This window comes from Pleurodeles waltl, chromosome 8 (genome assembly GCF_031143425.1).
Source record: "Pleurodeles waltl isolate 20211129_DDA chromosome 8, aPleWal1.hap1.20221129, whole genome shotgun sequence".
Classification (NCBI taxonomy): domain Eukaryota; kingdom Metazoa; phylum Chordata; class Amphibia; order Caudata; family Salamandridae; genus Pleurodeles; species Pleurodeles waltl.
The window spans coordinates 37,973,422-38,000,852 of NC_090447.1; positions in this window are offsets into that span (position 1 = coordinate 37,973,422).

Consider the following 27,431-nt stretch of genomic DNA (forward strand, 5'->3'; position numbering starts at 1 on the left):
TTGAGGGCAGGTCTAGATTTCCACTCTTGTAAATTGTATGCACTATACTACCTCTCCATGATTCTGGTATCCATTGGGCGTGAGTGATGGTGTTAATGAGTGGTGCAAAGTAATGTGCCCAGTACTCTGGGTCTCCTTTAAAGATGGCATTTGGAAGGCCGTTTGGACCAGCAGCCCCTTTGGAATTAATTTTCTTCATCAGACTGGCTATTTGTGCTGACACCCAGACTTGGTCATTGTCTGCTCTCTCCAAAGTGGCCTTAAACTTCCCCTCCCCTTTATGCCATTGGATAGCCTCAGTTCATGGATGCGGCCGGCCCCTGAGATACTGGGCGGGAGATTGGTCTAGCATATTTTCACCTGCCGCTGGTCCATACAAATTGCAAATGTGGCTCTTCCAGGATCTTGAAACAATTTCAACATTGTGGCATCTGCCTTGGCAACCACCAGCTCATCTACTAGTTCCCAAAAGGTCTTGCTTTTTAGCTTTTTACTTGCCCAGAGTACTTTAGAACATAAGTTTTATTAAAAAAAATTTTTTTCCTCCAACAGTCGTTACAATAATTGTTTTTCAAAGCCCGAACGCATTAGTTCCTCAGGGGCCTCCCCCCCCCGATAGCCACTTATGCCAGTTTTATGGTCTGTTGAACTATTTGTGATTTCTGGATGTGCAGGGCCCTGTTGAACCAGGCCTGTCGTTCTTGGCCCCTCTTTTTATTGAAAACCTCAGGCTGGATTAGTGACTTTGTTGTAACTGGGAACTTTGCTACCAATAAGAGAATTACCCCAGCCCATTCCTCGTTCCAATCACTTTTTGGAGCAAGCTTCTTTACTCGCATGGCCACACGGCTTTACCTCACCTCCAGGGACCCTGCCCTACAATACACCTCATCCATCACGGCTGCTATCCCTTGCTGATGCCATTTGATTATTTTGAGATAATATGACATAAATGGGGATGTGATTAAGCCATTCGGGATTTGCAGCTGCTCAGGTCTGCATGCTAATTCCATTGTTGGAGGAAAGTGGTCACTCTCGGCTCTACACTTGATGTGGAAGCTATAGAGGCTTCGCAGTGTTATTTATGAATGTATAATCAATGATTCAACAAGTTCTGCTGCTCACAAATGTTGTATAAGCTGGGTTGTCCTCCTTGCTGTTCCAGTTTAATATTGTCAAAGAAAAGACAGGAGTCATGACCACCACCCCAATGGCCAGCACAAGGGACAAGTGTCCCCTGGGCAAGGCCATTGCACCCTGTGCCATGCAGGGGGCCCCAAGCTAGGGCCTCTGATGGCAAAAAAAAAGAATTACAAAATTCTTACCTGGACTTACCTAAGAAGGGGTCCCCCATCCTCCGGTGTCCCTCTGGTGCGGGTAGGGGTGTTCCTGGGGAGGGCACCTGTGGACCCATTCCATGGTGTTTAACCATGGAAATGGCTCCACAGTTCCGCTAACACCTGGTATGACCCAGGTGTTTAATAGTGATGCTAAGCAAGATTAGTACCATTATTTAGCCCCTCCTCCCACCAGTGCATGGGATAAATATGGGGCTATGGGGACAGCACCATTTTTAGATGGGAACGACTACCTTCCATCTCATTGATGCAAGGTTGGTGCACGCATACAAAAAATGGTGCACACTCATATATTTTGACGTTAGACATGTCTAACATCAAAATTAAATATGGAGTTAGGTTTGCGCTGAATTTGTGTAAAAAGAATGACGTAAGTTAAGCGCAACAGAAGTATAAATATGGGCCTAAATCTTTTTGACTGCTGCTGTTCCCACCTAGTGTGAACTTGGTTGCCTGGATCCAGTTTAGCCCTGTGTCAAATGTGCCTTTGTTCCCTTTGAGTGCTGTGGATACTAATGTTGCCAGACTCCCTCTTAAGTGGCTGTATTTGGAGCATCTCTTCGCTGGACTATGCAAATCTACATAACCAGTCATCAATTTTAGTCCTGAGCCCCAAGTTTCCTGAATCAGGATTATATCATATTCCTGGAGGAAGAACTGTGCTTCTGGGTCATGCATTTCCAATATCATGAATGCACAATGGAACTGAAAAAAGGGAATCATTGTCAAATATAAAACTAAAACAGAAGAGGCATATTTTAAATGCCATTTTGTACATACAGAGACTGATAGAACTTTGGATGATTCATATTAGAAACTACTGTAAATAGTTCCCTAATTCAATTTGGAACATGGTACCTCTGAATTAAGTGGTTGTATTACCATTGTCCTCCATGATACGATAACTTTGCATAATGACATTTAAAATGTATTTTGTGCGCTAAGGTAACTATAACTCGCACCCTCACAATGCACTTCTAATTACCCCACAAATTACAGCACTCATTACATCTTAGATAACATCACTGATACCATCAATGTACTTCTTGCAGTAAAACGTTTGATGAAAAAACTGTGCATGACGTGCAGGAGTTATAATTACCATAGGGCATTAGTTATAGTTATTTGAGATAACTATAACTATAACAGGTGAATTTCTATGGTTTTGTATGTTTAAAATGCAAGCCTTAAGGCTTCCCATGCAGTGTCAGGTGCCCCGTAAAGAGAGCATTTTAATTTTAAAAAAAAGTAAAAACAATTGAATAAATAAAGAAAGAAATAAGGAGGGACCACTGGGGAAAAGCCGGTAGACTGCATTTTAGTTAACATTTTTTAAAAAAATCAATAAATAAAGGAGAAGGGACAGCGGGGAAGCCCTGAAGAGCTCCCTTGTTGTCCCAGGTAGCCCATAAAGGGCTAAAAAAAAATGAAAAAAAGGAACACCGTAGCTCAGTGTGTAGTCGCAGACCTTCACACTGAGCTTTAGAGGTTCGAGTCCAGCTGGACTCATTTCAATTCTTTTTTTAATTAAAAAATATTATATTTTAACTATTTACTCTTTCTAAGTATATCAGACATCAAAGGCTAAAACACTTCTATCTCTCTCTCTCTCACTTTATTTCACTCTCTCTTTCTCCTTTCAATGAATTCTCCTACTCTCACTCCCACTTAGACACTTATGAACACACTCACAGCTTCACTCAGACACTCACACACCCATGCAGCCACTACAGACACACTCAACCACTAACACATCCACTCACAGACCCACTCAGACCCTCATGCACTCACTCCCAGCCCCAGTCATACTCTCATGTACCCACTCAGACCCACTCAGACAGTTACCCACCAACTCACAAACCCACTCAGCTGTCACACACCCACTCACAGACCCACTGACACCCTGATGCACCCAGTAAAACACTGATGTACACACTCTCACACCCATACAGACACACCCATACAGACAATCTGATAGCCATTCTCACCCCAGACACACCCTCTCATACCTATTCTAACACCCATAGAAGCTGCGGCATACTGGCACCAAGGAGGGAGCCTTAAAGGCTAACCCATGCTCACTATATATACATTTTTAAAATGATTTGACTTTTTTTTGTTTTTTAAATAAAATGCCATTTTCGGCTTCTGTTGAAATGCAAGGGAGCCATCGAGGGCTCCCCCCACGGTCCCTACTTTTTAAATTTATATTTATTTTTTATATAAAAAGCCCTTACAGGCTACCTGCCACTGCTTAGGGAGACCCATGCATATTTTTAAATGGATGCCTAAGGCAGGTGGTGGTCCCCAGGGTGTGGGGACCACAGACCCCCCCCCCCCCATATTCAAAAAATTGAAAGCCCAGGGGAGGTGGTGGTTCCCAGGGCAGCAATGGGGCATGGGCCACTCAGCATAGATAAAATGGTAGCCCTGGGGAGGTGGCGGTCCCCAGGGCAGGTGGGGCTGCCGGCCCCCCTCATATAAAAAAAATAAAAGCTCTGAGGAGGTGGTGGTCCCCGGAGCTGTGGGGGGCTGGGAGGCCCCTTCACATTCAATTTTTAATGCTCCTGGGACCACTGCCCACCCAGGGGACTATAAACAAAATGAAAGTGGGATCCTGCACTTTTGTAATGTTTTTGTAGCGAATTCACAAATCTTGCAAACATGCAGTGAAAAATACAGTTTAAAAAATGTTTTTTTGCTCTGGGGGGACCCTCTGGGCTCTGCCCACCAGTGTAAGGTCAGGTTGTCTCTACCCTGGCCCCTTTTAGTTTATTTTTACTTTTTGTCTGGGACTCGGCTCAAGCCGAGACCCAAGATGGCTGCCAACACTTTCTAGTTTGAAGAGTTGGCAGCCAAAAGCATTTCCCTGCACAAGTTTGTCTTTATTTGTGAGAGATATACAAATTTGAAATTCCCTAAAAAAAACTAGTGAATGGATTTACTCCAAATAACCAAAAGCGTGATCTGCCTACCGACAGTTGGCTTTCTGCCAAATTTGGTGTAATTCGGTCCAGTTTTTCAGGCTGTAGTCGTGTCTAAAAAATCCTATGGAAATTCCCATGACAAACGCAACCTTTTTTCAGCCCCATTTTTCTCTACCACCACTTGATGGATCACCCCAAATTTTCTAAGCGCAACAGGAATCACCGTGACATTTTTCTTTGGAAAATTTTGTTGTGATTCGTCAAAGGGTGCCAAAGATATAGGCAAGTCAAAAAACCCTTTTTCAGTGGACACTAACTATAGTGGTGCACTAGGTAGTTATAGTTAGTGTCCACTGAAAAAGGGTTTTTTGACTTGCCTATATCTTTGGCACCCTTTGACGAATCACGACAACATTTTCCAAAGAAAAATGTCACTAAACAATTTGACGTGTACAAAACCATAGAAATTCAACAGGCCATAGTTACCTGAGCTAACTATAACTTGTGCACCCGTAATGCTCTGCTTATGACCTCACATATTACATCATTCATGACATGGTCAGTGACAACACTGATGACATCACTGATGATATCATCCACTGATTGAAAGCAGTTTTATGATGTGTGAATGGGTGTGTGAGTGGATCTATGAATGAGTACGTGGTTGAGTCAGTCACTGTATCGGAAATGTAATTGAAGTGTAAGCATCTGTTTTGGTGAATGAGTGAGTTTGGAGTGGCTGTTTGGAGTGACTGGTGATGTGATTGGCTGTGCAAGTGAGTGGGTATGTGAGTGTTTGTATGGGTGGGTTACAGAGTGTATTTGTGACTGTATCAGTGGAAAAGTAGATGTGTGAGTGGTTGTATGGGTGAGTGAGCGGGTGTACTATTGACTGTATTGGAAAGTGAGTGGGTGAGCCAGTGAATGTATGAGTGAGTAAGTGGGTGTATGAGTTATTGTATATATAAGTGGGAGGATCAGTCACTGTTTAGGAGAGTAAGTGGATGTGTGAGTAAGTGAATGAAGGAGTGACTTGTTGTGTTTGTGACTGCATAGGTGAGTGAGTGCTTGTATGAGTGGTTTTGTGGATGAGTGATTGGTATGTTAGTTGACATATGGGTGAGTTACTTTGTGTATAAATGTCTGTATCAGTGAGTGAGTGTCTGTCTGTGACTGCATACCTGAGTATGTAGGTGTGTAACAAGTTGTTATTGGCTGCTTGGGACTGTTATTGGTTTATGTGAGTGTGTGTCAGGTGTATGAGTTTGTGTATGAGTGGCTGTATGGATGAGGGAGTGGGTGTGCTAGTGAGTGAGTAGATGTCAGTGACTGTATGAGTGAGTTAGCAGATGAATGAGTTAACTTATACATAAGTGGAAGGATTTGTCAGTCACTGTTTAGCAGTGTAAGTGAGTAGGTAAATGAGAAAGTGACTTGATGTGTTAGTGGCTACATGGGAAAGTGAGTGGGTGTGTGAGTGGTTGTACGAATGAGTGAGTGTGTTAGTTGTTATATGGGTGAGTGACTTTGTATGTAAATGTCTGTATTGGTAAGTGAGAGTATGTGTCTGGCAATACCTGAGGGTGTGGGTGTGTGACTGATTGTAAGGGTTATTGAGTGGGTATGTTAGTGATAGTTTGGGAGTGTTATTAGTTCATCTGAGTTCTTGTCAGGTGTATGAGTTAGTGCGTGAGTATCAGGGTACATGTGTGAATAGCTAACTCATTGATGCATGGATGAGTGAGTTGTTTTGTTAGTGGCTCTGTGAGTGAGTTAGTGCTTGTGTGTCAGTATTCTTATGGGTATATGAATGACTATGTGTATAGTTGTGTGAGTTGATGTATAATTGTTTGTATGGGGGTGTCAGTGTTTTTGTGGATGATATCATTGGTGATGTCATCAGTGATGTTATCTGAGATGTCATCAGTGATGTTATGAGTGATGTCGGTGACCAGGTCATGGGTGATGTAATATGTGAGGTCATTACAGGGCACACGTTATAGTTAGCTCAGGTAACTTTAGTTGGTCAATTTCAATGGTTTTGTATATGTCAAACTGAAGACTAACTATAACGCACCTGTAATCTTTGTTTTTTTAATGTGAACTTGTAAGGTTATTTATATTCTATTTCCGAACTATAACGTCCCTGTAACCTTTGTTTTCTTTCAGTGAATTTCTATGTTTTGTAAATTAGATTTCTTAATTTTATGTTGTGTTGTAACTCTTTTTTCAGTAAATTTATATTTTTTGTTTAACTGTATTTCCTAGGTATTGTTTCTTTAAGTTAATTTCTATTTTTTTTAATTTATATTTTATAACTATTAACTGTCATTTTTTGTAATTTTATGTTTGATGTTTTATTTTTTTAATTAAGGTGGCTCTAAGGTGTATGCATGAAAATAATCAGGAAAAATACTTGGATTTATTTTATTTTTTATGTGTTGTCGCGCCCCCATCACAAATAATCATGTTTCAGCTGTGAATATACCATATTTTTTCATACTTTTCAAATATATAGAGAACCACTTTATTAGTTTAGATTAAATACAGAGATTCCTTTATGAAGTATTAGAAGACAGAATTCTGTTTAAACAATGCATTCTGCTGGTGAGCTTTGATGAGTTGCAAAAGATACACAACCCCTGCCGCAACCTATTTCCTGGTCCGTATTACAGACATGGCTCCATCGTATTTTTAACAGTACGAAATAGTGTACAAATTAAGCTTTAAAATATAATTTGATGCCACAGGATGAATATTAAAATACCAAAAGTGATATTTTACACCATGTTTTTATCAGATTTCACAATGCCACCACTGAGTTGCAGTGAGTATGCAACACCGTCAGGTACCCCATTTGACCATAGAAAAAAAGATTTGATTGGTTGAACAGATTTCTATTACTTGTACAGGAAGGCCCCACATGTTTGTAGTCATCCTTTTGGACAATTTGATTAGGAATAGACCTGTGTTTTACCCAGGGTTTTATTTTTCTTCTTTTTTTTGTGTTTCTCCATTTTTTAGACAGAGAGAAATGGCAGCTGCTTTACCAACTAATAAGGATATTGGTAGTGACCTTCCCAAAGTGATGTCTCAGGGATGTGAAAGAAAATATTCTTGTGGGATTGCATCCATGATGAAGCACTTGGAAAGTATACACAGTGTCCGTCTTGCACATCACAGACAGAAAGAGAGCAGATCTTCATAAGAACTGGAAACTAGAATTCCCAACCAAATACCTTTTATGTACCTGTGCTGTCAACACAACCACCACTGTTAGTACCAGAATTTTCAGCTGCTGGACAGCAATGCATCAAATTCAAGACAATACTCAGTGTTGCAATTGATCTCAGCTATAAGTATTAGTATCAACACACCTCTACAGCGTCAAATTCGAGCAGATAGGCATCATGTATGTGAAGATTCCGACACAAGAGTCGATAGCGGAGCAATGGATGCAAAGCGAGGGAATGGATGCAGAAGGACGCGGGCCTCAGCAGCCCGGTGCTGGAATTCGGAGAGACGCTGAACACTCTCTGACTCTCTGAGTCTAATAAACTACAGCAGTGGTAGCAGCAAGTGGTAGGGCAGCGGGCGGCAGCAAAGGGGCATTGGAGGGGGGCACTGGTGAATCACGGCAGCTCCCAGTTCTCGGCAGCTCCCAGTTCTCAGCCAGATTTTGGCCAGTCCATGGCCACAATGAATGGATAAACTTCAAATGAAAAAACAGTCACCACCCAGGTCCTCCTGGTCTCCAGGCTGTCCCCGCCTGCCTCTGCCCAACCACCTTTGCCTGACCCCCTTTGTTTCGACCAGGCGCCACGTCAGTGGCCCATAGCGTAGGGCAAACAACTCAACAATAGATAAGTAAAATAAAACCAGCTAGGCAACCCAGGCCACCCCCATCTGACTGACGCTGCCTGAATGGACCTGACACTGATGCTGCCAGGCCCAACCTGGCCCATCCTTGGATTGATTAGCATAGGTCAGGTGTGGCAATTTTGGTGGCTTTGGTAGAAGCAGAGAAGGAGTGCTGAGTGTGCCAGTTTTGGGACTTTCTTGGAGGATCTTTGGAGAACCCCCCACTCTCCCCTTAGTCCCCATTGGCTTCTGGCTCACCAACCTTATCGACAACCCGGTTCATCTTTGGCATATATTCGACTCACTGGCTCATTAGAAAATATTGTGGTAACGGGGCTTCAGGCCTCTCAGCTTAAAACAACTAAGAGGAGGCCCCGAGAGATGCAGTGGTGTTGTGGACGAGGCCTTGAGGAAGAGGAAGGGTGTGGAGTGCTGAGTGTGGCATTAGTCAGCAGAGCACAACTTAAACGCCTGAGCCTGCATCTGGTTGTGATTATGAACTTAAAGGGCCAAAGGGCTCAAGAGGGGTGCAGAGGGGTGCAGACCATGTGAAGTGGGGGAGGGGCTCGAGGTTGTGAAACGTGGTTTGCAGAAGCGGTCTCTGATCAGAGGTGCAGCTTGCGACTGCCCTAATGGGCTTCTGCATGCTCATTCCCCTCTTGACTGTCAAGGCGTCGAGATGTGGCGACGTACTTTAGTATACCTCAGCAACCAAGAATCTCCCCAAGTTCAGAAAGCTGCAAAATCATTACAGGCAGAAACCACAGTGTGAAAAAATTAATAATCTTCACTCAAGAGAATGCGTTTGGGGAAAGTGAGGTCATAATAAGAGAAAACAAAAATCCCCTACCCTGCAATCTGTGAAGTTAAAGCGACCAAAGAAGACCGAGGAAGAGCATTCAAACCTGATTTCTCCCATTGCACGTATGTTTGGGAAGGAAGTGAAGGTGTCCCATAAATTTGACTTCTTGGCGGACCCAGTGGAGGCAATGTTTTCTACCACCAAGGATCAAACAGCCCTTCCTCATCCCATTTCCCCAATAAAAAGTTAATGCAACTTTGTATATGGAAAGGGGGATACTTTTGGTTCAGATGCTGTGCGAGGGGAGTTAACACATGCCCAGGGCAAACCTTCCATTCACTAATTTCTAAAGCTCAAGGGGCTCTTCAAATTCCAATTTCATTGAATGTAAGTGATTCAAGTGGGTGCAATTTGAAATACCAATACAGGGGTCAAATTGAATCAGAAGTAGATGGGGAGGGGATGAAAAACTCCTGGGGAATTCCATCAAAACAAAGGAAATGATTGGGGATCAATTAGTGACTTTGAGCTTCTCACTTTGAGATCGACTTCTCCATCACCATCCCCATCCCCATCTCCTAATATACCCAAAAGCCCCTTGGAGAGAAGAGACTTGATTCCCCTAGAGGTGAATGTTATCATTAAGAAGGCTACGGAAAACTCCAAAACGTTGATAAGTAAAGAGTTTATGGGGGGGTGGTCATAGATGTTGTAACAAGTAACAGCCAATTACCCCCCCCCTTGAAACTGTGGTCTTAAGCACCAGTGTGGGCAGTGGGAGTCAAGGTAACGACTGTCAGATAGGCACCCATTATTGCTTAGGCAAACGTTTACCCAGTGACTTTAAAATTGGTACCCCATCCGAGCCTGAGGGTACGCCTCATATAGAGCAGGTCAGCATATCAAATAATCAGATAAACTCAATACTACAAGGTCAAAAAGTTGCAAAAGGGAGTGACTCAGCACAAGCCCAACAATTTGACCATCCCAATCATGAAGGGCATTGCGAGTGTCATTGGTTTCTACAGAGCCCTTCTGGGTCCATAGAGCAAAATAAAGTATGGGTCATCTTCTTTAAAACTTCACAATTAACTCTAGACGCTTTGTCTTACCAATCTACAAACATGGATGTGCAGGTGGATCTACTAAATATAAAGGCACAATCTGTTTCTGGGATTTAATGGCAGATTTAAATGAGTTTGAGTTCTGTCAGCTCGTACGTTTATCAGATGTTAGGGATATAGTCAATGAGGTTTAGCGGACTTATGGCTGTCCTTTATTATATATGGTTTTAGCTAATACGTTATTGGTTAGGTTTGGATGTACTCTACATAAATCAATCTTAGAGGACTGGGTTTATGATTAAAAGAAAAGCATTGATTGTTTTATATTTGTACTTATCAATAGATATTGCAATGGCATTTTATTTGTGGGTTTATATAGTTTAATGAGTATTAGGCATTGTACTGTTAAAGAAATTATGTGTTTATGGGTTTTTTATATGAAATTTGAATTGTGAGTTATTAGTTTATTATGGACGGTGTAACGCTTTTGACTAGCTAAGCACCTTAATAAAGTTTACAGGTACAATAGTATCAAAACCGATAAGTGTTAGCCTTTTTTTTGTTTAATGGAATGTTTGTACTGTTTGTATAGAAGCATTATGTTGTAATTTTTTGTTTTGAAAAAAATAAAACCTAAAAAAAAAACATTTTGTAAAAATGTTTACATTTTTTTTCTTTTTAGAACCACTTACTCTTGTTTGTAATAGTCAAAATACATGTTATATGTCTTGTGAGTGTATGGGTGACTGAGTGTATGATTGGCTGTAGGGGTGAGTTACTGGGGGCATAAGTGTTTGCATGGCTCAGTGAATTGGCATTTGAGCATCTGTATGAGTAGCTGTATGGGTGAGTGGATGGGTCCATGAGTGGCTGTGTGGGTCAGTGAATGGGTGCATATGTAGTTGTATGGGTGGGTGATTGGGTGCATGAGTGGCTGTATGGGTGAGTGAATGGGTGCATAAGGGACTGTATGGGTAAGTGAATGGGTGCATGAGTGGCTGTATGGATAAATGACTGGGTGCGTAAGTGGTTGTAATAGTGAGTGACTGGGTGCATGAGTGGCTGTATGGGTGAGTGAATGGGTGCATGAGTGACTATGAGTGAGTGACTGGATGCATGAGTGGCTGTATGGATGAGTGAAAGGGTGTGTGAGTGACTGTATGGGTGAGTGAATGGGTGTGTGAGTGCTTTGATGGGTGAGTGACTGGGTGCGTGAGTGGCTGTATGGGTGATGACTGGGTGCATGAGTGACTGTATGGGTGAGTGGGTGGGTGCATGAGTGGGTGTATGGATGAGTGATAGACTGCATGAGTGGATGTGTGGATAACTGATAGGGTGCATGAGTGGGTGTATGACGAAGTTAATGGGTGTATGTGTGACTGTATGAGTGAGTGAGTGGGTGCGTGAGTGACTGTGTGGGTGAGTGAGTGGGTGCATGAGTGGTTGTACAACTGAGTGACAGGGTGCATAAGTGGCTCTACTGGCGACTGAATGGGTCCATGAGTGACTGTATTGGTGTGAGAATAGGTCTCTGACTGACTGTATGAGTGAGTGACTGGGTGCTTGAAAAGATGTATGGGTGAGTAATTTGGTGCATGGGTGGCTGTATGGGTCAATGACTGGGTGTGTGAGTGACTATTTGGCTGAGTGATTGGGTGCATGAGTGGATGTGTGGATGACTCATAAGGTGGATGAGTGGTTCTATGGTTGAGTGAATTGCTGCATGAGTGAAGTATGGGGGAGTGACTGAGTGCATGAGTGGATGTATGGGTAACTGTATGGATGGCTGCTAGGGTGCATGAGTGCCTGTATGGGTGTGTGAATAGGTGTAGGAGTGGCCATATGCATGTGTGACTGGGTACATGAGTGGCTTTATGGGTGAGTTAGTAGGTGCATGAGTAACTGTGGATGAGTGATAGGGTGCATCAGTAGTGTATGTGTGAGTGACTGGGTGTATGAGTGGCTGAATAGGTGAGTGACTGAGTGCGTGAGTGGGAACATCGGTGAGAGAGAGGGTGCATGAGTTCCTGTATATGCGAGTGACGAGGTAGATAAGTCTGATTAGGGGAATCAGTGGGTGCATTAATGGCTGTTTGGAAATGATGACTCAGTGGATTCATGAGTGAGAGAATGAGAGAGGGAATGGGTGTGTGAATGACTGTATAGTTGAGTCAGTGAGTGTATGAGTGTGTATATGTCTGATAGCATGCATCAGTGTTTCTATGTGTGAATGACTGAAAGGGTAAGTGGTTGCTTATGATAGTGAGTGGGAACAAGAGTGATTTTATAGGTGAGTGAGAGGATATAGCTGTTGCTGTATGGCTAAGTAAGTGGGAGCATGAGTGGGTCTATGTGTGACTAAGTGAGTGCAAAACTGGTATATGAATGAGTGGGTACAGTAGTGATGTATGGATGGTGACTTGATGACTGTATGAGTGGTGTATGTATGACTGAGATATAGTATATCTATGTGAATGAGTGAGTGAATGTATAAGTGATGTATGTACAATTGTATGAGTACTTACATGACACAGTGAGTGAGTGTGTGTGTCAGATACTATATAGGTCAGAAACCAGAAAACACACTGAGTTACAAATAAAGAATACTGACTAAGAATAAACAACGGTCAATATGTGTCAGACACAAATACTTTTCTGCCACTGTACTTTCTTCAAAGTTTTGATTGCATATGTGTAAAAATATTGTTAAAAAATATATATCTATAAATATGTTAGTATGATCCTTATAGGAGATGTAAAACAAATCAGCATAAATACATTAATTACGCCAAAGCACTATACAACAATTTACTAAAACTCGTTATTTTCCCATTTTCCTTTTCTCAGTTTCTTTATAGTAGTACCTATAAACAGAGTACTGTATAGTCTTCAGTGACCAGTTGGGAAAAACAATCACTTAGGGGGTCATTACGACCACGGCGGTCTTTTTGCAAGACCGCTGAGGGACCGCCGTGCGGAAGACCGGCTGTGCAGGCGGTTTGCCGCTCGGCGTATTATGACTGTTGGCTGCTCTCCGTCGTTATTCCGACGGAGAGCCGCCAACAGCCATACTTGCGGGCGGCGGGGAAGTGGAGGTTGCTCCACATCCACCGCCACGCCAACAGAACACCGCCCAGCGAATCACATGCTGTGATTCGCAGTGGCGGTGTTCTGTTGGCGGTGTGGTGTCGGCAGAGCTGCCCCGATGGCTCCCATCCCCTCCCGGAGAATCAACGGAACAGGTAAGTTGATCGTCCGTTAGGGGAGGGGGGCGTTGTGTGCTGTGGGCGTGCATGGGGGTGTGCGTGTGTGTGTATGTAGAGGGGGTGTGTGAGTGCGTGCATGCTTGGGGGTGTTGTGTGTATGGGAATGAGTGCGTGTATGGCTGTGGGATAAGTCTGTATGGATGTGTGCGTGTATGTTTGAATGTGGGTGTGCGTGTCTGACTGTGTGTGTGGCTGTTGGCATGTATGTCGGGGTGTGTGCTGGTGGTGCCTGCATGCGTGTCGGGTGTGTGTGAGTAATGTTCTGTTGGGGGTCGGGGTGGGGAGGGGGGCCCTGCCACCTTTGGGGGGTGGCAGGGGTGGTGGGTGGTGTAGGGGAGGAAGTCGGGGTGGGGGTGGGGGCTGGGGGAGACCCCTATCAGTGCCAGGGAGAGAATTCCCTGGCACTGATAGGGCTTACCGCCATGGATTTCATGGCGGTTCCTACCGCTGGAAATCCACGGCGGTAAGCTGGGTCAAAATACCGGCGGCGGTATTGTGACTGCCGCCGGGCTGGAGACCCAGGTTTCCAGCCCAGCGGGCGGAACGATGAAGTGGCGGATGACCAAGGCGGTAACCGCCATGGTCATAATACTGAAAAAAAGACCGTCAGCCTGTCGGCGGTCTTACCGGCACTTTAACAACGTCCGCCAGGGTTGTAATGACCCCCTTAGATTGTAGAAAAACCCATATCTCAACAAAACGTCGCTACAAGTAAGTAATACTGTGAATTGCACTCAATACAACTTTTACATAATTTGATTACGCCACACTTACTAAATTAATAACAAGATTGTATGTTAAAAACTATTTGGTTAATATTATAACTGATACAAAACAACAAATATAATTCACTGTTGAATTTACCACATCCTTTTGTAAACATCACCCCTAATAGTCTGAATGACCTCTTAAACAATGATAATTCACACAGTGGGAAGAAATATATTCATTTTCTTCCTGAAATCCTAAGAAGATGTTTCATTCACACTTCATTTTTGGATATCCCTTTTTTGACATCACCCCTTATAGGCTGAATGATTTCTTAAATAGTACTGATCCACATAAACAGCAGACCATATAGTCTTTTATTCTAGAAATCCTATGACGGTATCTCAACCACACAATTTTTAGATATCTTCTCTTGACATCACCCTTGTTAGGCCAAATGATGTCGTAAATAGTGATGATCCACATAAAGAGAACCCAATATAGTAATTTTCTTCCACAAATCCTTTGAAAATAATTCAACCACACTTTAGTTTTTTGATGGCCTTTTCTTGATATCAACCCTGCTAGGCCAAATGATGTCTTAAACAGTGATAATCCATGTAGTGAGAAAACCGTACATTTGTTTTTTAGTAGAAATACTTTGACCACATTTCATCCACACTTACATTTTTTAGATGTTTTAGAAGGCATGACCATGATAGCCTAAATGATATATTGAGCAGTGTATATGAACACAGAAGACTGTATCTCATATTTTCTTCCAGAAATCTTGCTTAGAACTTTGGCTGAAGTAATAGTAGGTAAGAATGAGGAAATTCGAAAGGTAGTTTTTATTTGAATAAAAGTCAAGTGTTGTCATTGCACTTTGTCCATCCGGATTGAGGCTTTAAATACACAATACAATATCCAGGTGTAATATTAAGACCTTTATGGAAGATGAAAGCCAAAGTACAGTATGTTCTGCCACAAACTGATATCTGTCTAGCTTTAAAGTTTGTAATCTTGGTGTCTGTGTTCCTTCTGCTGCGCATCGTTGAAACGTTGCTATATTGTATTTACCACTACACTGTATGAGCAATGTAAAGAATACATTTGATTTACAGCTTGGACAAGTTATTTAGTTTATTAAAAGACACATCTGGCAGAGTTAAATACAGAAGTCGCTCTGCTTGGATTTCAGTTTTAGATGAGAAAGAGCAATTTTCACACTTATGGTTATATATATAACTCAGTCCAAATATGCCATCAAAATTGACATCTTCTTTTAAAACTCCAAGGATCACCATAATAAATCCCTGTGAATCTTGCTGAGCATTAAGAGTAAATACTAAAGATCCATTATATTTGGCTACTAGTTCTTGAATGACTGAAGCAGAATGTAATACACTGCTGTCACAAGATAAATGTTGAAGGCAATGTAATAGTGATGTGCACATCATGTTCCGTGGTTTCTCTTGGATTGCATTTACAACCTGTGGTAGATGGAAGAGAACATTGAGAACTATATTAGCTTAGCACCATTAGTGTTCTCCGACTGGTAACCTACAATATCACCATCCTTTTCCAGTTTTCTTTTCTGGACACCTTCTTTCTTAGCTTTGCTTTCTGTCTTTTCTATAGTCTCCTTTGATTGTTTTGTTTGTTTCGGCATAGGACATAATACCCGTTTTTCATAAACAGGATTCTATTCCAAATGATGAGCATATTTACTTCTTAATCTGTTGTATTCTCTCACACAATTTGCATCTGCACAAAGATTCTTCTCATCAAAATGAAACAGAAACAAACCAGATAATGTTTGAACTTGTGACAATGCTACTTATCAAGTTCTTTCTTTAAGAACTGTACTTCCAATATTAATAAATGCAGCATCAACACTTAAACCGTGAGGCTTGTAGATAGTTAGCATACGCAAGACAAACTGGAAACTATTTTTGTCAGACTTACAAATCTCACACAAGCAAAACGCGTACAACACATCATCCAATTTGCTTCATGACATCAACCTAATCAAATTTTATAGCTAAGAATTCAACACATCATTGTTAGGAAAATTAATTAAATGAACAACTGTACCCATGTCATCTTCAACATTCAAATTACGTCTAAAAAAACTCTACAGTTTTTGCAGACACATAAACACTTCTCTAGTCCAGCAGTTCTAGACACAGATTTCTCCAAAGAGTTCAATTTATCTTGTAATTGTTCAGTCACCAGTACAGTTACTTCTTGGTGTTCCATTTTGTCAGTAGAGGTAATCTCCAAAATGTCTTTATTTTCCAGTTTTAGTAATTCTTCATTAAATAAAGCACACTCTTGAAGTGTAGTCATCAATGGAAACTATGGGGCAAATTTATGAAAAGTGGTGCTTCACCTAGTACGGTGCCACTTTTATTGCGCCCCTTAGCGCCCCCATACGCCACCCACCATGTGTGCGCTGTATTTAATATATGGTGGTAGTTTAGGAACTATTTGGTTAATATTATAACTGATACAAAAAAACAAATTCACTGTTGAATTTACCACATCCTTTTGTAAACATCACCCCTAATAGTCTGAATGACCTCTTAAACAATGATAATTCACACAGTGGGAAGAAATATATTAATTTTCTTCCTGAAATCCTAAGAAGATGTTTCATTCACACTTCATTTTTGGATATCCCTTTTTTGACATCACCCCTTATAGGCTGAATGATTTCTTAAATAGTACTGATCCACATAAACAGCAGACCATATAGGGGGTGATTCTGAGCTTGGCGGGCGGCGGTAGCCGCCCGCCAAGCGGGAACCGCCAGAAGACCGTACCGCGGTCAAAAGACCGTACCGCGGTCAAAAGACCGCGGCGGTCATTCTGGGTTTCCCACTGGGCTGGCGGGCGACCGCCGAAAGTCCGCCCGCCAGCCCAGCGGGAAACTCCCTTCCCACGAGGACGCCGGCTCAGAATTGAGCCGGCGGAGTGGGAAGGTGCGACGGGTGCAGTTGCACCCGTCGCGAATTTCAGTGTCTGCTAGGCAGACACTGAAATTCTTTTTGGGGCCCTCTTACGGGGTCCCCTGCAGTGCCCATGCCATAGGCATGGGCACTGCAGGGGCCCCCAGGGGCCCCGCGGCACCCCCTACCGCCATCCTGTTCCTGGCGGGAGAACCGCCAGGAACAGGATGGCGGTAGGGGGTGTCAGAATCCCCATGGCGGCGGAGCGCGCTCCGCCGCCATGGAGGATTCTCAAGGGCAGCGGAAAGTCGGCGGTACACCGCCGACTTTACGTTTCTGGCCGCGGCTGAACCGCCGCGGTCAGAATGCCCAGCGGTGCACCGCCAGCCTGTTGGCGGTGCTACCGCGGTCGTTCGCCCTGGCGGTTTTTACCGCCAGGGTTAGAATGACCCCCATAGTCTTTTATTCTAGAAATCCTATGACGTTATCTCAACCACACAATTTTTAGATATCTTTTCTTGAAATCACCCTTGTTAGGCCAAATGATGTCGTAAATAGTGATGATCCACATAAAGAGAACCCAATATAGTAATTTTCTTCCACAAATCCTTTGAAAATAATTCAACCACACTTTAGTTTTTTGATGGCCTTTTCTTGATATCAACCCTGCTACGCAAAATGATGTCTTAAACAGTGATAATCCATGTAGTGAGAAAACCGTACATTTGTTTTTTAGTAGAAATACTTTGACCACATTTCATCCACACTTACATTTTTTAGATGTTTTAGAAGGCATGACCATGATAGCCTAAATGATATATTGAGCAGTGTATATGAACACAGAAGACTGTATCTCATATTTTCTTCCAGAAATCTTGCTTAGAACTTTGGCTGAAGTAATAGTAGGTAAGAATGAGGAAATTCAAAAGGTAGTTTTTATTTGAATAAAAGTCAAGTGCTGTCATTGCACTTCGTCCATCCGGATGGAGGCTTTAAATACACAATATAATATCCAGGTGTAATATTAAGACCTTTATGGAAGATGAAAGCCAAAGTACAGTATGTTCTGCCACAAACTGATATCTGTCCAGCTTTAAAGTTTGTAATCTTGGTGTCTGTGTTCCTTCTGCTGCGCATCGTTGAAACGTTGCTATATTGTATTTACCACTACACTGTATGAGCAATGTAAAGAATACATTTGATTTACAGCTTGGACAAGTTATTTAGTTTATTAAAAGACACATCTGGCAGAGTTAAATACAGAAGTCGCTCTGCTTGGATTTCAATTTTAGATGAGAAAGAGCAATCTTCACACTTATGGTTATATATATAACTCAGTACAAATATGCCATCAAAATTGACATCTTCTTTTAAAACTCCAAAGATCACCATAATAAGTCCCTGTGAATCTTGCTGAGCATTAAGAGTAAATACTAAAGATCCATTATATTTGGCTACTAGTTCTTGAATGACTGAAGCAGAATGTAATACACTGCTGTCACAAGATAAATGTTGAAGGCAATGTAATAGTGATGTGCACATCATGTTCCGTGGTTTCTCTTGGATTGCATTTACAACCTGTGGTAGATGGAAGAGAACATTGAGAACTATATTAGCTTAGCACCATTAGTGTTCTCCGACTGGTAACCTACAATATCTCCATCCTTTTCCAGTTTTCTTTTCTGGACACCTTCTTTCTTAGCTTTGCTTTCTGTCTTTTCTATAGTCTCCTTTGATTGTTTTGTTTGTTTCGGCATAGGACATAATACCCGTTTTTCATAAACAGGATTCCATTCCAAATGAGGAGCATATTTACTTCTTAATCTGTTGTATTCTCTCACACAATTTGCATCTGCAGTAAGATTCTTCTCATCAAAATGAACCAAAAACAAACCAGATAATGTTTGAACTTGTGACAATGCTACTTATGAAGTTCTTTCTTTAAGAACTGTACTTCCAATATTAATAAATGCAGCATCAACACTTAAACCGTGAGGCTTGTAGATAGTTAGCATACGCAAGACAAACTGGAAACTATTTTTGTCAGACTTACAAATCTCACACAAGCAAAACGCGTACAACACATCATCCAATTTGCTTCATGACATCAACCTAATCAAATTGTATAGCTAAGAATTCAACACATCATTGTTAGGAAAATTAATTAAATGAACAACTGTACCCATGTCATCTTCAACATTCAAATTACGTCTAAAAAAACTCTACAGTTTTTGCAGACACATAAACACTTCTCTAGTCCAGCAGTTCTAGATACAGATTTCTCCAAAGAGTTCAATTTATCTTGTAATTGTTCAGTCACCAGTACAGTTACTTCTTGGTGTTCCATTTTGTCAGTAGAGGTAATCTCCAAAATGTCTTTATTTTCCAGTTTTAGTAATTCTTCATTAAATAAAGCACACTCTTGAAGTGTAGTCATCAATGGAAACTATGGGGCAAATTTATGAAAAGTGGTGCTTCACCTAGTACGGTGCCACTTTTATTGCTCCCCTTAGCGCCCCCAAACGCCACCCACCATGTGTGCGCTGTATTTAATATATGGTGGTAGTTTGGGAACTAGCGTCAGAGTTTTTTACGCTAGTTCATGCTTTGCAGGATTAACGTAAAAACAGTGACGCTAATCCTGCAAAGCACCCAGCGGCCCATTGAAACCAATAGGAGCCTCCTTTTAACGCTTTCTCTGAGCAGACATTAAAAGTGCCAAAATATCTTAGATTTCTTTGTGCCATTTTTTTCGCCCCCCTAATGGAGGAATGCCCCCTTTGCATACATTATGCCTGTTGCAGACATAATGTAAGGCAAAGGGTTACAAAGTGGCGCAGTGCATGCATTGCAGCACATTGTAAAGATGGCGTGGTGATTTTGGCCTAGTTGGGCCACATTGGCGCAAGGAGGCGCTAGGGGCTCTTAAATCTGCCCCTATATGTTTCCAGTCTTCAAAAACATTTCACATTAGTTCTGCTGCATCTTGTTAGAGGAAACAGTTTCCTTATAAGTTGACTTTCCAACATCATTTTTCCCTCCTCTGTCAGAACTCCTACTGTAATATCCTTTAAAATGTTTCCTTACTCTATGTCAGAAGCTTGACACATATTTTTAACAAGTTCCTTGTATTTAAAATATTCCAAAATGTTCACATTGCCAATACTTCCCAATGAGTTTCAAGTCTCTTTATTTGAAAGAGTTTTGAAAACAGACTGTCCTTTTACAGGAGTAAGTTGTTGTTAGTCTCCAAAAACAATCAAATGCTTTCCTCCAAACAAGATGTTATATTCAGTTTTTATGTATCTGTTGTATTCTCAGGTGAACAAAGGCAAGCATTAGATTTGAAACAATGTTTACCTCATCAATAATTAAAAGCTTCATTTTTTTCAAAACTCTTGCCACCTCATGACAGGCTTCACCAAATAACTTCTGGTATTCTAGTTTATTATCATGTTCAACCCTTAACATAAGTAGTCTATGTAATGTTATTTCTCTGATATTGTGTGCAGCTAATCTAGTAGCTGCTGCTACTACACACAATAAATTTGAATCTGTAGTTTTCTGAAAGTAATTAGAGATAACTTTGATTAAAAAGCTTTTTCTGATACCAGCCTGACGACTAATATACAAATGTATTGCCCTGAATGATGAACAATTGCATTTCTTCTTGTCATGTTGCAATCCATGCTCTATTTTGTCTTTTACTTCAACATAAATCTCTTTCTGTTTGTTGCTGAGTTCTTCCAACTAACTGTTTGTTGCTGAGTTCTTCCAACTAACTGGATTCTGACTTAAAGGTGCTGAACTTTGGCTGCTTTGAGAATTACCCTTAACTACATCAGCAGCAATTATTTCTTCCTATTGTATCTCATCATTTAAAAATGTAAGTAGTTTTTGAACATGGGACAACAAACACTATCTTTGACAGCATTAAAGCAATCTTCGTAGCAGTCATAATCTCCAAGTAATTCCAATTCAGTACACCAAGGTTTGAATAGTTCAAGATGTGCTAAATAGAAGAAAAAAAAATTCTTAAGAGATTGGAAGGTACGTTTTTGGTGGTTAATTAGGTTTTCTTTACCATGTTTCACTAAACATCGATCACATCCACGTACTGTATAATTCCCTTCTTCTTTTAATTTTTACACTAACATTACTTCTGTATGAATAATTTTGAAGAATTTCATAAAGGCAATTGTCTTCTAGATGTAGATTTATTCTTGAATAGTATTTATCCAACATATTTGATTTAACAATGTCTGTGCTTTCTGGTTCAAACTTTGCTAGGTACTCAATTTCAGGAAAATACTTCAATACTCTGCTTCTTGTACTAGACAGACCCAGACTTACCCAGACAAATCATTTTGATTTTGAGAACAACCTTACTGAACTCAATCTGTTACAGGCTTCATATGACCCTATTTCACTATAGGAAAACATTTTCAGGCTGAAGGAATGTAATTTCTTGCTAAGTATCTTCTCTGCAGAAATTTCCTCCCACATCTCAGATTTTTCAGATTTTGTGATGTACAATGTGACATATCGTGCCATAGTAATGGAGTTGTCTGCAACAAACTGCATCCCCATATTAGCATTCCACATTTTTGAAGCCACAGGGTTGCAGTCATTGATATGTTTGGAATCTTAGGTTCTCTTTAAGTTATAGGTGTTCTTTGGTGATTTCCGTGTCAGAGTATATACGACTGAAGTCAAGAAACTGTTTACTATTCCTTTTGAAATGACAGGACTTGGAAATCCAAATTAACATCTTGTGTAAAAATGTCCTTTGGACCAGTATGTACTATGACAGTACTTCCCACATCTATGTTTTTGGAAATGCAAAACTTGTTCTCTGAGGCCTTTTTCACCAGTGTGCTTTAGAATGTTACATGTAACATATTGTTCCATAAAAGACAACAGAGACTCATCACTGCTTCAAATTTGGGTGCCTCTTTTATCCATAGTAGCATGTGAATGTGGGAAGCACCTCTTGCTTGGTACTCTTTCCACCAAATGTGATCTATTACTTCTCCAGGAGGAGGATCGCCTTTGTTGCAGATAAAAGCAAGCATAGCTTGGAACCTGTGGTTAAAACATCTGCAAACATTAGCAAAATCTAATGAGAAAAGTTCTCCAGCTGTCTTTAAATTTATATTTTTTAGGTTAGATTTTGCTTCTCTCGAGAATTGAATCAGGTCATCCCATTCATACTCTGCGCAACTCAAAGCCAAAAAACAAGTTGGTGGTCCCAGGTTTCTCAGCATGAACGTTAGTTCTCCATGACGACGGAACCAATATTAATTGGTGCCAAATTGGTACGCCATTAAATTAATCAAGTTGCATGCTAAATTATCATCTTTTTCATGAGCTTTTTTTTTTACAAAATGTCTTGCACACATATTTTGAAGATTAACTCCTGTTTCTATAATGCCATTTACTTCTAGGAAAGTCCTGACAAGTCACTTTCAAATAGAAGGTGAAACATATATGGAATACACTGTCTGAATCTTGGATCCACTGAATATAATAGTGTTGATCAGTATTCAGCTGCTGGTATATGTATTGGCCGGTCAACATACCAACCTCCTTCTCCAGTGGGAAACAAATGGGGAAAACAATGAGCCTCTAAATCAATGGTTCCCAATCTGTGTGCCGTGGTGCCCCAGTGCGCCGTCAAAAGGAGCCAGGGGCGCTGTGCACGAAGGGCCATATTTATACTTTTTGACGCAAAACTGCGCTAACGCAGTTTGGCGCCAAAAAAATTAGCGCCGGCTAACGCCATTCTGAAGCGCCATGCGGGCGCCGTATTTATTGAATGGCGTTAGCCGACCGGCGCTGCCTGGTGTGCGTGAAAAAAAAACACGTACACCAGGCAGCGCCGGCGTAGGGAAAAATGCCGTTTGGGCGTCCAAAAATGGGGCAAGTCAGGCTGAGGCAAAAAAATCATCTTAACCCGATTTGCGCCATTTTTTGTTGGCGCCCAGACGCCATTAACATGACTCCTGTCTTAGCAAAGACAGGAGTCATGCCCCCTTGCCCAATGGCCATGCCCAGGGGACTTATGTCCCCTGGGCATGGTCATTGGGCACAGTGGCATGTAGGGGGGCACAAATCAGGCCCCCCTATGCCACAATTTTTTTAAAAAAATAATACTTACCACAACTTACCTTTTCTTCCCTGGGATGGGTCCCTCCATCCTTGGGTGTCCTCCTGGGGTGGGCAAGGGTGGCAGGGGGTGTCCCTGGGGGCTTGGGTGGGCACCTCTGGGCTCATTCTGAGCCCACAGGTCCCTTACCGCCTGCCCTGACCCAGGCGCTAAAATCCGGCGCAAATGCAGGTTTTTTAGTCCTGCCCACTCCCGGGCGTCATTTTTGCCCGGGAGTATAAATACGACGCATATGCATTGCAGTCATTTTTTAAGACGGGAACGCCTACCTTGCATATCATTAACGCAAGGAAGGTGTTCACGCAAAAAAATGACGCTAACTCCATGAACTTTGGCGCTAGACGCGTCTAACGGCAAAGTATAAATATGGAGTTAGTTTTGCGTCGAATTTGCGTCGAAAAAAACGACGCAAATTCGGCGCAAACGGAGTATAAATATGCCCTGAAGGGTTTTAAATTTCAAATTGAAGAAATAACCGCTGGTTAACATCTAGACAGAAATTTGAGGTTTTCAGTATAAGCATAAAACCGCTAGCATTTACCACTAGATGGCAGCAGTGCATTATTCTTGAAGAGTGCAGAAGAGAATGTTACTAGTCCCGCCAGCCTGCAGCAGCAGTTCCTGCTCTGACCTGCTTTTCAGCAGAGAGAGACATGGAAGCCTCAATTGCTGCAGCTTTGGATGTGTGAGAAATGTGGGAATGGAAGCTGGGCGCAGGGCTTAGACCGCCCTCTTGAAAGGTGCTCAGAGGCTCGCGCTGCCTTTCTTCTCCTATAAGGCAATCAATGAACTGCCTGCTAGCCACATAAAGCCAGTGTCATCATTTTCTGGCCTGGACTAGCCGTACCAGGTCTTTTACAGGATACTTTCAAGGAACAAATGTAGCTTTTAAAAATGTTTCCCTTTTTTCCCCTTGCTCACTTTGGCTCTCTCGCCTTGAGGATGATCTCTCATTTCCTGTCCTTGCACCAATAATTACCAATAAAGTATTTATTTGGCGGAATCAGCTTATTTTGGGCATGACAAACTGCAAAAGATGAATACAAAACAACTGTATTGTAAAAGATATTAATTGTACAAACTTCTATTGTCCCATTCATAACTTCATAAAACTTTTTTCTATAGCACTTGAATGATTGATTGTGAGAGCGATTCTCTCAAACAAATTGACATTTTTATTTGAACTATGACAATAAGAAAGCAAGGCAGGATTAGTCCTTGGCATATTGTCTATTCACAAATCACCTTTCTTCCTTTATAAGGATGCTTAACCTCCATAAAAGACCAAGCAACTCCAGTCACAGCTATCCCAGCCAAGAAACTGAAACGCTCTACTATATACAGTGTCTCCTGACATGCAAGTGTAAAAATGTTTTATTGTTCAGTAACTGGGCGTGGGAGGAAAATTAATGGTAGTGTGTAGAGAAAGTAACGAGTTTGTTGTTTACCCGACTCTGTTAAGGAGAACCTAGTAGTGACCCTATCTCTGTCCCCCTACATGCCCTTCAGGTAGGTCAGCAACGCTGGCAGTGACTCTGATTCACACACATTTCTTCTGTGGCTTGGCCCAAACTATTTTGGAGTGAACACACCTTTTTTAGGGATTTGAATGTGCCTGCCTGAAGAAGGAATTTGCTTGCAACATAAAATTGTACTTTTTTGGGAAATCTTTATACTGACTCTGCACAGTGCTCTTTTACGTAGTTTTGGGTCCAATGATACCATCAGACTGGAGGCAATAAAGTGCAAACAATTAAAAAAAACTAGATGGGAGACCTCTATCAGTGAACCCAGGATCTGAAACAACATTCCTGTATTTATAAGGGCCTCACAACGCTGCTCAGGAAAAACCTAAAGTCGCACCTCTTTTAAAAAAAAAAAAGAGCACTAAATCAGAACGCAGTAAGAGTTCAGTTCGATAACCCCGTATCCTTCCAATCAGTTGGTGACATTGCAAGACGCTCTACAGTTGATAGGATAGCATTACATCTACGATTGTAATCCTGACCCACCTACCAAAATAAGTAACATAACGGGGAACGGCGACCACTGCCAGTAGGTTAAGGGAGCCGTGGGTCAAAAAAAAGTTTGGGAACCACTGCTCTAAATCTTTCCCCACACACTCTTGGGAGCTTCTTTATCTTGCTTCACTTGGAAAAGATCAATAACATCCCCAACAATTTATTTGGAATGTAGCAGGTATATGCTGTAGTGCTCGTACATTTGCTCTGATTGGGATGGCTCTACTTTTTCCTATTTGTCCACTTCCTGGAAAACTGTCATCATCAAGATTTGGTACATCAGTTTCCACATCAACATTTTTATATCAAACATGATTTTGTACCAGACATAGGGGGTCATTCTGACCCTGGCGGTCATGGACCGCCAGGGCCAACGACCGCGGGAGCACTGCCAACAGGCTGGCGGTGCTCCCATGGGCATTCTGACCGCGGCGGTACAGCCGCGGTCAGAAACGGAAAACCGGCGGTGTCCCGCCGGTTTTCCGCTGCCCTGGGGAATCCTCCATGGCGGCGCTGCAGGCAGCGCCGCCATGGGGATTCCGACCCCCTTACCGCCAGCCTGGTTCTGGTGGTTTTGACCGCCAGAACCTGGCTGGCGGTAACGGGTTTCGTGGGGCCCCTGGGGGCCCCTGCAGTGCCCATGCGAATGGCATGGGCACTGCAGGGGCCCCCACTGAGATTTTCAGTGTCTGCATAGCAGACACTGAAAATCGCGACGGGTGCAACTGCACCCGTCGCACCCTTCCCACTCCTCCGGCTCCATTCGGAGCCGGCTTCCTCGTGGGAAGGGGTTTCCCGCTGGGCGGGCGGGCGGCCTTCTGGCGGTCGCCCGCCCGCCCAGCGGGAAACTCAGAATAACTGCGGCGGTCTTTTGACCGCGCAGCGGTATTCTGGCGGTTCCCGTTTGGCTGGCGGTGCCCACCGCCAGCCAAACTCAGAATGACCCCCATAATGTTGATTGTGTAACTTTATTTACATCAACTAACTCCTGCCAAATTGTTTTATTCTTAGTTGGTACACCATTTACCAGGATAATACGTGGCTCTTCTTTGTCTTTGTCTATTTCTTAAATTTCAACATGTTTTAAAGTCTAATGACAAATAATCTATTATTCCTTAAAGGCCTTTTAATAACTCTGACGGATGCAATTTACCTGTTTTTGGTTCCAATCGTATAATCACTTGAAATTGATGAATATTTTGTATAAAGATAAATTCATATACATTCGAGCCTTGTAGTTGTTCTGGAATAAGTTCTATCCTATTATTCACTGATCTAGCTGGTGTTTTTTGATCCTCCAACTTATCAAAACAGTACTTACATATAACTTGCTGCATGGACAAGCCAAAACATGCCTCTAGAAATAATTAAGCAGCACATTCCTGCCACTATTCTCTGCTTTCTCCTTCAGTTTTGGCAAATACATCTACTTTTTGTGTTTGACTTTTGTAGTGAGCGTTGACAAGAGATGCAAACATAGGGCCATATTTATACTTTTTGACGCAAAACTGCGCTAATGCAGTTTTGCGTCAAAAAAATTAGCGCCGGGTAACGCCATTCTGAAGCACCATGCGGGCGCCGTATTTAATCAATGACGTTAGCCGGCGTTAGCCGCCGGCGCTGCCTGGTGTGCGTGAAAAAAAACTACGTACACCAGGCAGCACCGGCGTAGGGGGATATGGAGCTTGGGCGCCAAAAAATGGGTCAAGTCAGGCTGAGGCAAATTTTTCGCCTCAACCCGATTTGCGCCATTTTTTTCGACAAACCACCTTTCTTCCTTTATAAGGATGCTTAACCTCCATAAAAGACCAAGCAACTCCAGTCACAGCTATCCCAGCCAAGACAGGAGTCATGCCCCCTCGCCCAATGGCCATGCCAAGGGGACTTCTGTCCCCTGGCCATGGTCATTGGGCATAGTGGCATGTAGGGGGGCACAAATCAGGCCCACCATGCCACAAAAAAAATTAAAAAAATACTTACCGGAACTTACCTTAATGTCCCTGGGATGGCTCCCTCCAGCCTTGGGTGTCCTCCTGGGGTGGGCAAGGGTGACAGGGGGTGCCCCTGGGGGCATGGGAGGGCACCTCTGGGCTCCTTCCGAGCCCACAGGTCCCTTAACGCCTGCCTTGTCCAGGCGCAAAAAAACGGCGCAAAAGCGGCCGTACGTCATTTTTTTGACCCGCCCACTCCCGGGTGTGAATTTTGCCCGGGAGTGTAAATACGGCGCACATGCCTCGGAGTCAATTTTTTAGACGGGAACACCTACCTTGCATATCATTAACGCAAAGTAGGTGTCCACGC